At 43.6% G+C, this 14,450-nt stretch overlaps 1 pseudogene; it reads left to right on the top strand.

Annotated features, from left to right (window-relative positions):
* Positions 1–9,614: 9,614 nt before the first annotated feature.
* LOC114212505 (protein numb homolog pseudogene) lies at positions 9,615–11,575 on the top strand (annotated as a pseudogene).
* The last annotated feature ends 2,875 nt before the right edge of the window (positions 11,576–14,450 follow it).

The raw sequence follows: 14,450 nt of genomic DNA, 5'->3' as shown, positions 1-14,450 counted from the left end.
ACACGCATTCTTGCACACATCTTTTGGTAGGCATAGTTTCCATTTTTCTTGGACAGATCGCTAGGAGTGGAGTTGTGAAGTCTAGAGTAGTTTCATTTTATGAGGACCTTCAGATCTTCTGCCAAAATGGTCTTCCTGTTTTATAGCCCTGCCAACAAAGTATGAGAGTTCCAGTAGCTCCACAACCCTTGCCAACATTTGTCAGTCTTCCCAATTTCAGCCATATTGTTGAGTATGTAATGGTATTTCATTTTGGTCTTAGTTTTCCATTCCTAATTTCTAAAGATTTTGAGCAGTTTTTCATGTGTGATTTGTAAATCTTCCTTTAGGTAGTATCAATTAAGTTCTTTCACTCATTTAAAAACATGGATTATTTGGGGCACCGGGGTGGCCCCACAGTCTGCTAGGGATTCTTTCCTTCTTCCTCCTCTTCCTCTCCCTCTGCTCCTCCCCAATCACACACTCTCTAAATAAATAAATAAAATCTTTAAAAATAAATAAAAAATAAAAACGGATTATCTTTTTTGAATTATAGGGCTTTTTTTTTTCTTGCAGGGTTCTTTATATATTCTGGATTTTAGAACTTTGTCAAGTATGTTTTGGAAATATTTTTTTCTCAATCTGTGATTTGACTACTCATTTTCTTAACAATATCTTTTGATGAACAGAAGTTTCAAAATTGATGAATTTATCAATTCTTACATTTATGGCTTTTGCTTTTGGTGTCCTTCCTACCCCTAAGTCATGAAGATACATATTCTCCTGTGTTTTTTCCCATCTTTTTGTTGTAGTTAATTATGTTTAGTCAAGAACTCATCTCAGTTTACATGTATGGTTTGAGGTAGGGCTCAGGATTCTTCTTTTTCCTCTATATGGATATCCAGTTGTTTTAATACATTTTAAAAAAAATTTTAGTGTTTTCTGATGTCTAATAATTGCAGATAGCCTGTTGCCAGTCTGATTTTTATTCCTTTGAAGGTGACCAATTTCTTCCCTCTTACAGTGCTCTCTGGATCTTCTTTTTTTCCTTAGTGCCTCTAATATCCTGCTAATCTTTCAGTATCCTCTTTCCATCTGAAGATTCATGGTATCTTAGCTTTGGTAGATTTTCTTCAGTGATTTCTATAATAACTTCTATCCTTGCATTTTCTCTGGGCTCTCTTTCTGGAACACGTATTGTTTGTGTCATGGACCTGTTTCAGACCTCTGGTTCTTTTATATTTTCTCTTTACTTTTTGTCTTTCTCTTTTTCTCTCATGTCATATTTCTACCTTTGTAGAAAAAATTAAAGTTTGGCAAGCATATTTTTAATTTCCAAGTACTCTTTCTTGTTCTCTAATTGTTCCTTATTTATGGCATCTTGTTTTTACTTTAGGTATTTATTGTATCTAGAATACCTCCAAAAATATTAACTAGAGGTTTGGAAAATTATTTTTCTGTTACCCAAATTGGTCCTTGTGAGGTCAGCCTTTACTTTTACTTCTTCTGGGTTTTTTTGTTTGTTTGTTTGTTTTATGTAGCTGATTTCCCTCCCGTGCCCAGTGATTGGGGGGGGGTGTTTTTTATATTTAAAAAAAGAGAAAATAAGCTGATTTTTTTTTAGATGTGTTTCCTGTACTATTGCATATAGAGCTGTTTTCCTGCTAGCTAATTACCCAGAAAGCAGAAGAGAATGCAGGAAGTTCTGTGTTCATGAGCAGAGCTTGCTACAGAGGGAGGCTTCCTGTTACAGTGACAAAAAATGGAGAGCCAGAGAGGGGAGGGCTTTTCTGGGCTGCTACCACTCACCACCCCCAGCATCGGTCCATTGGTATTATATACAAGCTATTGTCTGCTGATTGCTCTTTTCTCATTTCTCATAGCTGTTATGGCTTTATTCATTTTAAAAAAATGATTTACTGTTCTTTTTAATTGTGTATTGGAAGTAGGGGGGAGACAAGTGGCTGCCATTTAGAACTAAAGCCTCATTCTATCTTTACTAAATTATTTCCTGCTCTTTCTAAATGGGCACCTTTCATTGGATTTGGGCTGATATCTTTACTCTCTCATGGATATGCCAGACTCACATCCACCTTCAGTGCCCTCAGTTATCATGTTCCTTCTTTCAGAAACTTCCTTCTTCTCTTCCCTTTTCTCCCACCTTAATCTAGTGAAATTCTTCCCAACTTTTGAAGCGAACTTGAGCATATTCCTCCATGAATCCCATCTATTTAATTCATCTTTCATTGGCCTCCCTTTTATCTTAACACTGTTATTCAACTCAATGCCTATTGTTCACAATTCAGCTCTTAATTATACAGTCCAGTATTGCTCATTCTTATTTCAAATGTTCATTATTATGTTGGTAACTATTAAAAAGTCTTTGGGGACAAGAATTTATTTTTCTCTGTCCTTCAAAACACATAGCATAGTATGCATATATAATAGATATTCAATAAGTATTTGTAATTGGTTAACTTCCCCGCTATTTGCAAGAAAGAAAGTAGATAATAGCTTATATTTTTTTCTGCTGGAAACAGTAAAACACTTATCTTTTAATTGAAAGCTGAATTAGGGATGCTCCATTTCAGGCAAAGGAAATGCTGATTTTTCTTCACTAAGGAAAAAAATGTAAGTTATAAAGTGTAAATGTCTGCTGAAAGCCAGGGCAATAGATCCACCAGAGTTGAAGCAATTGAGGTGAGAGTGGCTTGGGAAAAGCAAAATAGCAAAATGTGATTTAAAAATAGACTTTATAGGGACACCTCATTGGCTCAGTCAGCTAAGCATCTGACTTCGGCTCAGGTCATGATCCCAGGGTCCTGGGATCGAGCCCCGCGTCGGGCTCCTTGCTCAGTAGGAAGCCTGCTTCTCCCTCTGCCTGCTGCTCCCCCTACTTGTGCTCTCTCCCTCTCTCTGCCAAATAAATAAAATCTTCAGTTAAAAGGAAAGAGGTCTAGTGGTGGAACAAGAACAAGTAGTAAGAAATAATATGCTTCTGGGGACACCTGGGTGGTAGAGTCATTTGAGCCTCCCAACTCTTGGTTTCGGCTCAGGTCGTGATCTCAGGGTTGTGGGATCAAGCCCCATTCTGGGCTCGTGCTCAGCACTGCATCTGCTTGGGTTTCTCTCCTCCCCTCCCCCAAGCTGTGAACTCAATCTCTCTCTCAAAAAATAAATCTTTAAAAAAAAAAAAGACTGAGCCTGGGTGACTCAGTCATTAAGTGTCTGCCTTCGGCTCAGGTCATGGTCCCAGGGTCCTGGGATTGAGCCCCGCATCGGGCTCCCTGCTCCGCAGGAAGCCTGCTTCTCCCTCTCCCACTCCCCCTGCTTGTGTTCCCTCTCTTGCTGTGTCTCTCTCTGTCAAATAAATAAAATCTTTAAAAAAAGAAAGAAAGAAAGAATATGGTTCTGGTGGTAATCACTGCTGTTCACCAAATAGATCTGCTTCCCTCTCCTCCGGACACATGGACCGGTCATAGTGCTGGGATCCAGTGAAGTTAGGGATAGCCACGTGACTTGCTTTGACCAAAGAAATGAGAGTAGGAGTGATGTCATTCAGGTGGACGCTTTCAAAGCCCACGAGGGATTCGCCATATTCCTGTTTTCTGTTTCAGTGGTTGTGGAAGCATGTGGTATTCCATAATTCTGAATTCCTCAAAGTCCATAATGAACAGTTTCCCTGCAGACCTGTTTTGGAAATAGTGTGAGTGATAAACCTTTGTGTTTTAAGCCACGGAGCATAAATTATTGCTGCTCAGGGTCAGCACATTCCCGCCAATAGGCCAGCTGCCTGTTTTGATGAGATTTGATTGGAACCCAGACGTGCAAATTTGCTTATGTCTTGTTTATGCTGCCACTGAACTGACTAATTACAACAGAGGCCATATAGCCTGCCAGCTGAAAATAGTTACTATTGCTCTTTAAGAAAAAGTGAGTTGACTTCTGGCCTGGTCTATCCTATGATAGAACTGGAGGTCTTTGATAAGTTCCCTCGCATGTTTTGTACACAACACAAAAGATATTTATAGTAGTCAGCCTCCAAGATGGCACCAGTGATCCCCAACTCTGAACACAAGGGTATTCATGTGCACTTCCTTCCCACCCCGACAGAGCTGACTTGTGGAAGCAGTGTGGGAGTCATGGAGGGTGACTTCCAAGCCTGGGTCATAAAGGATAGTGTGGCTTTCATCTCTCTCTCTCTCTGAGGTCACTCACTCTGGGACAAGCCACTACCATGCTCTGAGGGCACTCAAGAAGTCCTATGGAGAAGCCCACGTGGTAAGAAGCCGAGCCTCCTGCCAAGAGTTCGTGAGTCAAGCCTTCAGATGATTGCAGCCTTGGCCAGCGTCTTGACAGCAACCTCATGAGTGACTCTGAGCCCAGATCACCCAGTTAAGCTACTCTTGAATTCCTGACTCACAGAAATTATAAGATCATAAATGTTTGCTGTTTTAAACCACTAAGTTTGGGGGTGATTTGTTATGCAGAAGTAGATAATGCACTGTTCAAATGAAAAAGGGTACTCGTCCTCTACACTTATACATAGTATATATTTGCACATGGACTTTTACACACACACATGCATTATTTTATTCTATTACTGGATGAAGAATTTGTGGACTTCCATAATTAAGAGTCTACTTGTGTGAATATAGATAAGGTTCCCTTACCTGTGGAAGAAACTATTACACATGTATATATCTTTCCCATTTCCTTCTCAACACCTAATCTTTGTGGAATAGAAAGTGAAATGTGTTCTGAGAAGGAAGGAAAAAGAACTCCTAATACTACAGTATTTCTTGATATGGTAACTGCTCAAATTTGCCTTAGTTCTTTGTATGTAGGAATAGAGTGGATTGAATGGAGCAAACTCCTTGTAGTATTTTACCATTTTATTTCTAAGGTGATGATGCAAAAGTGTCAGAAGCCAGATTTTTCCAATTAACTACTATAACCTTTATATATGCTTTAAATGGAATAGTTCATAATAACACCTGGAATTGTAGGAGTGACATATGGAATCCAGAAAGATCTTTGAAATGAAATTAAGCAATAGTCAAGGGGCAAAAGTCAGTAGGAATGAGGGTTAAAGGAAGACTAAATAAATTCCTTCTCAAATGGTATCAGCAGATTTGTTTGGTTATCAGCTTGCACATATTTAACCCAACATATAAACAAGGGGGGCTAAGTAATATCTTTGGATAATACTGGTAGGCATAAAGCACAAGAAGTAGAAAATAAAAAACAGAGAGAAAGGGAGTGGGGAAAGAAAAAAGGTTAAAAAATAAAATCCATGGTACAGTATGAGTATTCACATGCATATTCCTTGGATTCTCAACCACATTCCAAATTTGCGGACAATGCTGGTAACCTGGCCAAATCTCATTTTCCAAGCCTCTGTCTTGCTTTAGGCCTTCACTAAACAAATAGCCCACTGTCAGCCTGCAAATGAGTACTGACCTCCCCAGCTTGGGCCCACATGAAATTAGGCTCAGACTAGAGGATAAATTAAGACACTTCCTACTCCCCCACCCCCACCCCAGCAAAGGTCTCAAAACATAGTTTCTTTTTCCTTTTTATATCATTTTTGTTTAGTAAGCTTGTGATTCCGTTGTGGATGGGAAGGCTGTATGTGCTAGAGCATATGCCACGAATAAGCTCTGTTGGACTGTGCAATTTTTCTTAGCCCACATTATCATAGTTATCTTAGGTGATAAATCTGTATGGTTGAAATTTGGAGACCAGGTCCCTGGTGCTGCTGGTTCTAGGATCAAACTGTAGAGTATCAGAGATAGTTCTCTAGGCTTGCATAGTTTAAGCATAAACTTGTCCTGTATCGTGCTTATTAATCTTTGTATCATAAATATGACCGAAAGTCAAGACCATGTCATAACCTTAATAGCACTAATGAAGGAACAAAATATTTGAGAATTCCTGAAAAATCTAGCATGCTTTCCGGTCATATGTATGAGGGGAGATGTTGAGAAAACCAAATTTTTTCTAAGACAAGAGAAGGTGTGTGCAGACAACGTATATTTTAAAGGTGAATTATCTGGTTCCTTTTAGAAGAGTGAAGAACAATTGTTAAACACTTCATTGGCTTTCTTATTATCCTATATGTAGGCTACGTAAGCATATGCTTGAGTAATCATTTCCTGACTTGGAATGAACCCAGAAGAGATGGCTTGCCTAGAGGTCAGGAGGTTAGCCTTGGAGCCTTCTGGATCCAGGGAGGAAGCTACCACAGAATCTTCATAAAGTGTTCTCTTATTAAAAATGTAACCTGTGGTGGTACCTGCTTTCCAACTAAGAAGATGTTACACGATGTATCTAATGGTGCAATTTAAACCCTCCAAGGGCAGATTAAGCAGATATTTTTAATCAAGGTGCCATCCTCCTCACTCCACAAATCCCACTGTTTGAAGCAGCCTAACTCAAGCCATTTCTCACGTGATTGGGTGGTTTTTCCATTGTTAACGAAGCTAAATTTTAACTGAGTTCTATCTGACTTTTATCTGAATTTCATCAGAACATTACGGTCATGGCTTTTTAAAAATGTATTTCCTTTGATTATCCTTCCCATTTTATAGCCCTTCCAAATTGTAGAGAAAATTGAGCTAGAAGTGTTTTCTTCCTCCAGGGCACATTGCTGATATTTCTTGACTCATCTCACTGAGACATGACACAGACCCTCAGAAGACAGTGTTCTAGGAGTCGTTCAGCTGTGACCAAGAATCTCCAATTCTGTTTCTTAGTAGCTGAAACAGGAAACTTCGTTTTTTACCTCGACATCTGCTCCTGTTTTCATGATTCATGAATATAGTGGTGCAAAAACTTTTCAGTGGTTTCTTAGATAAGACACCACAAGCATAAGCAACAACAAAAGAAAAAATAGATAAACTGGACTTCATCAAACCTTAAAACTTTTGTGTTCCAAAGAACAGCACCAAGAAAGTGAAAACACAACCCACAGAATGGGAGAAGATAATTGAAATCATATATCTGATAAGGACTCATATGTAGAATAATGAACTCTTACACCTCAATAATAAAAAGACAACCCAACTAAAAAAATGGACAAAATCTCTGAATAAAGGAAACGACGGATGTTGGTGAGGATGTGGAGAAAGGGGAACCCTCTTACACTGTTGGTGGGAATGCAAGCTGGTGCAGCCACTCTGGAAAACAGTATGGAGGTTCCTCAAAAAGTTGAAAATTGAGCTACCATACGATCCAGCAATTGCACTACTGGGTATTTACCCCAAAGATACAAATGTAGGGATCCGAAGGGGTACGTGCACCCCAATGTTTATAGCAGCAATGTCCACAATAGCCAAACTGTGGAAAGAGCCCAGATGTCCATCAACAGATGAATGGATAAAGAAGATTTGGTATATATATATATACAATGGAATATTGTTCAGCCATCAAAAAATGAAATCTTGGGGCACCTGGGTGGCTCAATCGTTAAGCGTCTGCCTTCAGCTCAGGTCATGATCCCAGCGTCCTGGGATCGAGCCCCATGTCGGGCTCCCTGCTTGGCGGGAAGCCTGCTTCTCCCTCTCCCACTCCCCCTGCTTGTGTTCCTTCTCTCTCACTGTCCCTCTCTCTCTGTCAAATAAATAAATAAAATTTTTTAAAAAATGAAATCTTGCCATTTGCAACGACGTGGATGGAACTAGAGGGTATTATGCTAAGCGAAATAAGTCAGAGAAAGACAAGTATCATATGATCTCACTGATAGGTGGAATTTAAGAAACAAAACAGAGTATCATAGGGGAAAAGAGGAAAAAATAAAACAAGATGAAACCAGAGAGGGAGACAAACCATAAGAGCCTCTTAATCATAGGAAATAAACTGAGGGTTGCTGGAGGGGTGTGGGTGGGGGGATGGGGTAACTGGGTGATGGGCATTAAGGAGGGCACGTGATGTAATGAGCACTGGGTGTTATATAAGACTGATGAATCACTGACCTCTACCTCTGAAACCAATAATACCTTATATGTTAATTAATTGGATTTAAATTTAAAAAATAAATTTAAAAAAAAGAAGAAATTTCTCCAAGGAAAACAGAAAAATGGCCAAAAGCACAGGAACGGATGCTTCACAGGCTTATTCTTTAGGGAAAGGCAAATCAAAACCACCATGAAATACCGCTTCATATACACTAGGATAGCTAGAATCAAAAAGAGGCATAATAACAAGGATGTGGAGAAATTGGAGTCCCCACCCACTGCTGGTAGGAATGTAAAATGGTGCCATCACTTTGGAAAACAGTCTGGCAGTTTCTCAAATGGTTAAAGATAGAGTTAACATTTGCCCCAGTAATTTCACTGCTAGGTCAATTCATTTCTCGCTGAAGAGAATTGGAAACATATGTCTCCACAAAACCTTTAATCAAATGTTCATAGCAATATTCTTCATAGCCAAAAAGGAGGAAAAAAAACCCTTAAATATCCATCAGCTGGTGAGTGGGTAAACGAAAGATGATTTACCTGAAGAATATGAAAGCACTAATTGGGGAAGATACGTGCACCCCTATGTTCATGGCAGCATTGCTTACAATAGCCAAGTCAGGGAAGCAGCCCCAAGTGTCCATCCATAGATGAACGGATAAAGAAGAGGTGGTGTTTGGGGCGCCTGGCTGGCTCAGTCAGTTGAGCGTCTGCCTTTGGCTCAGGTCATGATCCTGGGGTCCTGGGATCGAGTCCCACATCGGGTTCCCTGCTCAGCTGGGGTCTGCTTCTCCCTCTGCCCCTCCCCCTGCTTGTGTTCTCCCTCTGTCTCTTTCTCTTTCTCAAATAAATGCATTTTTTAAAAAAGAAGATGTGGTATATAGATACAATAGAATACAATTCAGCCTTAATAAAAAGGGAGGTAATCTACCATTGCAGCGACACGGATGGACCTTGGGGTATTATGTTAAGTGAAGTAAGTCAGATGGAAAAAGACAAATTCTGTATGATTTCACTTATAAGTGGAGTCTAAACATCAAAAACAAACGAACCAACAAGAGGAAAACTCACAGATACAGAGAACAGAGGGGTGGTCGCCAGAAGGGAAGGGGGCTGGGGGCTGGGCGAAAGGGGTAAAGGGGCTCAGCTGTATGGTGATGGGCAGTGACTAGACTTACGGTGGTGATCACTTTGTAGAGTCCACAAATATTGAATTATAATGTTGTATACCTGAAAATTACATATAAATTTACCTCAATAAAAAATATGAAATATTCAGTGGACTATTATTCAGCATTAAAAAGGAATTAAGTACTGAAACGTACTACAACACAACATGAATGAACCATTATGCTGAGAAGCCAGTCACAAAAGAACACACATTGTGTGCTTCCATTTATATGAAATTTAAGAGCAGGCGAATCTACAGAGACAGAACGTAGGCTAATGGTTACCTAAGACTGAGAGAGAGGAAGAAGAGTACCTGCTAATGGGTACAGCATTCCTTGTCTGGGTGATGAAAATGTCCTAAAATTGCGGTGATGATTGGACAACTCGGAAAAATACTAAAAACCATCGAATTGTACACTTTAGGTAAATTTTATGGGACGTAGCTGTTATCAAAAGAACTCTCCTATGGAAATGACATGGGTACAAATCAGGGCCAGATCAACAAGCATGAACCAGGGGCCTATTGTCATGGGGGAGGTGGTGGTGCGTGGTGGCGACTGGGGGCCGAGTCGCAGCATTGGCTCTGGAGTTGGTCGGGGGCAGGGGCAGACTTGGGGCTTGAGCAACTTATTCCAGAGAGGAGGTCCCGCGCAGCTGCTGTTGCGACCCAAGATCTTGATTCACATCCATAGGTTGGAATATTGGTGTACCAGCCATCCTCAGACACCTCACTGAGGACTGATGGGGAACCTGAGGCTTGGGGGGGTTACAAAGCTTATCCAGAGTCACACAGGGTGTAAAGGGCACAGCCAAGACTCAGAGCCAGCTTGTAAAAAGTAAAATGAAGAAATATGGCAAAGTATTAGGAGAAAGAAAGACGTTTAGGTTCCAGAGGCCAGTCGTCCACATCAGTGGCAGACAACAGATGAAGGAGGGGTTCGTACTGGACAATGTCGCTTCCCAGTGAAGGACGTGGCCTCGCAGAAGTTGATGAGTCAAGAGGAATGCACATCGGTGAAGATGCTGTTGAAAGATTGAAAGCTGAAAGGCAGTTCTTCCAAGGCTTCTTTGGAAAAACTGGAAAGAAAACAGGGAAGGCAGTCCTGTGGGCATCAGCAGGTGGACTCAGAGCTGTGGATGAAAAAACCAAGGACCTCACAGTTGAGCAGACAATAGAAACAGTTTCTTCCTGCGCCCCACAGAGGACCTTTGATAGAGCCGTCTCTGACATAAGTCGTGACGGCACCGCTGGGCACTGGATCTGTCATTGCTTCCTGGCTGTCAAGGACACGGGTGAAGGACTGAGCCACGCAGTCGGCTCTGCTTTTGCGGCCTGTTTAGGACGGAAGCAGAAGCAGGAGAAGGAATATGGAATGACTGCTACTTTTGATGCCAGTGACGAGGGAAGGGTCATTCCGTGTCACAGCTGCCACCGAGCAAGCAGTAAGAGAGGAGAGTCTGAAGATGCCAAGATGCCAAGAAAGTGCTAGGAGTAGGAGGGGAAGCAGAGAGTATCAGCTCCCTGTGCTCACAGACCCCCGGTGCCTTCAGCATGCCCTCCCAGGGGCCCTTCTCATCTGCCCCGAGGACCAAGCCAGTGACAGGGGTAGCTTCGCAATCTCCTGACATTCAAGCTAATGACACTGGCTCAGCCTTCCATGGTCCTGCTGCTAAGCCAGACCTCACTGCTCTCGCACCCGCAGCAATGCCTATGTGGGAAACCAACTCTCGTGCCCAGGCCCCCAAGGCTGTGAACAAGACAACGGCAGCCCCACATTCAGGGACGGAGTGCGGTCGGTCTTCTGGCGCTGCATCTCCAGGTCTCTCCCGGGCTGGTCGCAGAAACACTCCCGCCGAGGCTGACCGCCGGTTAGAAGAGGGGTCCGAGAGCCCTCAGCTGTCCTTCTGCAGCCAGTTGTCCAGCCTCCTCCACTCACTGCTATTACCCTACCAGCGCGGCCTTTCCCAGGAAATGCATTGCTCACCTCTCAGCCCGAGCCAGTGGGCGTGGTCCCACCCCTGCAGCCAGCCTATGACCCTGCCCCGTACCATCCTGTGGCCACCAGGATGCCCTACCCAGCCCTGAATGTGCCTGTGGTGGGCATCACTCCCTCCCAGACCGTAGCCAATGTGTTTGGCACCGCAGGCCACCCTCAGGCCGCCCACCCCCCTCCGTCTCCCAGGCTGGTCAAGCGGCAGACATTCCCTCAGTCTGAGACGAGCAGGGCTGCTTCCATTCCCCCCTTGAAGCCGCCTGCTCAGCACCTCAACGGTTCTACTAGTGTTAGATGATGGCAGGTTGGCCTCAGGAGATAAGCACACAGAGGTGCCTGCAGGCACCTGCCCCATGGATCTTTTGGAAGCTCAGTGGGCAGCATTAGAAAGCCAAGTCCAGGAAGCATACTAACCCCTTTCCCACCAACCCCTTCTCCAGTGACTTACAGAATTCGTTTGAAATTGAGCTTTAAGCAGTCTCTGTGGCTTCTGTATTTTGTCTGTACTTAGGCAAGGGCAGGGGCAGAGGCCAAAGGAGCAAAGGGAACTTTGTGTTTCCAATCAGTATACTTTTCACTAGTCCCAAAGGTCCCAAGGAGCATGTCCAGGCAGAGATCTGTGGGAGGTGATTTTGAGAAAAATGGGGAAAAAAAGCATTCCTAGAGAAGAGCTGTTTTCCAGTTAGGCTAAAGAAGTCAAGGAAATGTTGCCCTCTGTTCCCCTCTGACCCCCATAGCCCCTTACAAATCTCTGACAATGGAGAGGCAGAAGTATCTGAACAAGAATCTGTATTCATAGCGTATTTACTGGAATATAAAAGTGTGGGAAGCAAAATGATTTCCCTTGTTTTTTAAGCCATTCACCTGCCATCCTCAGTACTGGCCTGTCTTAGAGATCAAGAACATGGTGGCCTGTGCTTGGGGTGGGGACAAGAGGTAGGCTATGCAGAATTCCCAGGAGGGCACATCAGCAGCTGCCTAGCAGAGCTACATTTCAGGGGTAAAGTTGAGCTTCCACTTTAAGTAAGAATAAATATTATAAATATTTATCAAAAAAGCCAAAATCTTTATTGTTTTTCCTGGTTTAAGTCCAAATCTTTATGTTTATGCATTAAGAATATTTTAAATATTTCTCAATATTAAAAAGTTGTAGGAGTTGTAAGTAATCTTGCCAAAGGTGAAAGGGTTAGCTGTAAGGAATTATACATAAGATTGATTTATCAGTGATGCCTACTGAAGTTGGGGGAAAGGCTGGGAATTGCAGATGGGATCCCTAGCTTATTTGGTATCATTCATTTTAAGTAGCACATTGCAGCAACTAATCATGCATATGACCAATAGAGCCACAAGGTTGGAGTTTTAAAGAAAATCTGGGGCGCCTGATGGGTGAAGTTGGTTGAGCAGCGCCTCTTGGTTTCTGCTCAGGTCGTGGTCTCCTGGTGGTGAGATCGAGCACTGTGAGGGGCTCCACGCTCAGCGTGTGGAGTCGGCTTGAGATTCTTTCTCCCTCTGCCCCTCCCTCTCATGCACTCTCTCTCTAAAATAAAGAAATCTTAAAAAAAAAAAAAAAATCAAAGAGCAGTATTGTCCTGGTTTTAAAACCTATGAAATTCTAATGTTATTTTAACAAAATCAATCTAAATACACTCTACAGAGAATATGTATTTTCTTTTATATACGCTACAGTTTCCTTCTGTTAATCCGCTACTTTGTTTTGACACTAAGGTGACAATGACAATCATAGCAATAGACTGGAGCGCAGATTACTGTTGGTTTGTCACGTGAGTCTTGGTAGGTTTTGTTTTGCCCTTTAGGTTTTGTCCCCACAAGTTTTGTGGGGATGGAGATTCTAGTTTTATTAGCTGTGCCTCCATCCCCCGACTTGTGGAGAACAGAACATCCTCTTGCCAGCTGCAGCCATTGGACCTCCGGTAACAACTAGAGACCCCATCTCATCTTTACTTTTGAATGTTGGTCTTACAAGCAAATGTAAGTTATATATATTTATACTGATGGGAATTTATAATCTGCTGTAACAAAAACAAATATTCGTGGTAGGAAAAAAAAGACATGAACCAGTGTTAACTTTTTAAATACCTTTTTTTGGTAACCAAATGTTATAAACTCCCCTAAATCTTCAGTTGTGATAATCTACAATTATCATTAGTACGTGATTGTGAAAATCGATCAGGGAAGCACTAGCAAAATGTTAGCTTCATCTTTTCAAGGTTAGCAATAATTTGGAAACCGCAGGAATCTCATCCTTCAGTTTTGGACAAGAATTTATATGGAAGGGTAGCTCCCAATTAATTCTTTTGGCTCACGGGTGGGAAAAAAAAAAGGGGGTTATTGCAGGTAATCTATTTTGATTTTCCCAAGTGAAGGGCAGTAATTTGAGGACCCAAAAGACTTTTCTAAATTTCACCACGGTGAGTAGTTAGTTCATAAAGGAGCACAGCTTTACTTCTGTCAAGTATTGACCTTTGCTGATCACCCACACGAAACTGCGTCGTCAGCACATCAGCGGTGTGGGGAGCCCAGGACGTGTGATTCAGCGAGCAGCAAACGTCCAACAGTACCCGCTTCACAGTCTCCCAAGGCGGTGAACCTCATAGGGGATCAGCTCTGAGGTCCTGGCAGGTCCCAGCAGCAACTGACTCCTGACACCGTGGGGACGAATTCGCGGGGCAGGTGCGGCCGCCGTCCTCCGAAGTCACAGCGGCCACGCTCGCTCCCGCGGCGTCTTTGACCTTCCCCAGAGCTTGCGGCCCGCCCCCCGTGCCGGCGCACGTGGCGAGGTGGGGACGGAGCCACGCGGGGCCCGCGGAAGAGCCTCCCCGCAGCAGCGCGCTGCTGACACCCCAGGCACGGGAAGCCCCCAGTCGGCCTGTCGCTGCAAGACCCTGCGGTGGGTTAGAAATCAAGCGCAGAGAGGTGACCCGGCGATCTCCCCCCGGCCTTCCAACACACACTTTCCTTTCGCTCCCTCGCCCCGCCCCCGCCTTCGCCGACTCTCCGCCCGCCGGCTCCGCTCGGTCCGGGCCAGACCTAGCGGAGGGGCCGGCCAAGACCCCGACGGAGCGACTCCATCCGGGTGCTTTGTCCGGGAGCCAGGAGGGCGTGGCCTCATGACGACCGCGGGGGGAGGGGCGCGGAGCCAACTCAGGAGCTGGGACTTCCTGACGGAGGGGGCGGCGGGAGTACGGGTTGTCCCTTGCCACGCCCCATGGAAGCGCCATCCTGCACGAGAGGGGCGTCTCTAGCCTCAAACTCCCCTCTGAGGCGGGAGTCTCAGCTAAGAAGTCTAACGTCAAAGCCTCCCCCTTTTCAGAGCCTTTTCATGCCCTCT

This window comes from Eumetopias jubatus, unplaced genomic scaffold (genome assembly GCF_037043125.1).
Source record: "Eumetopias jubatus isolate StellerSeaLion01/CBP00866 unplaced genomic scaffold, mEumJub1_p1.0 scaffold_6, whole genome shotgun sequence".
NCBI classification, from domain to species: domain Eukaryota; kingdom Metazoa; phylum Chordata; class Mammalia; order Carnivora; family Otariidae; genus Eumetopias; species Eumetopias jubatus.
This window is presented reverse-complemented; position numbering and strand designations above follow the sequence as displayed.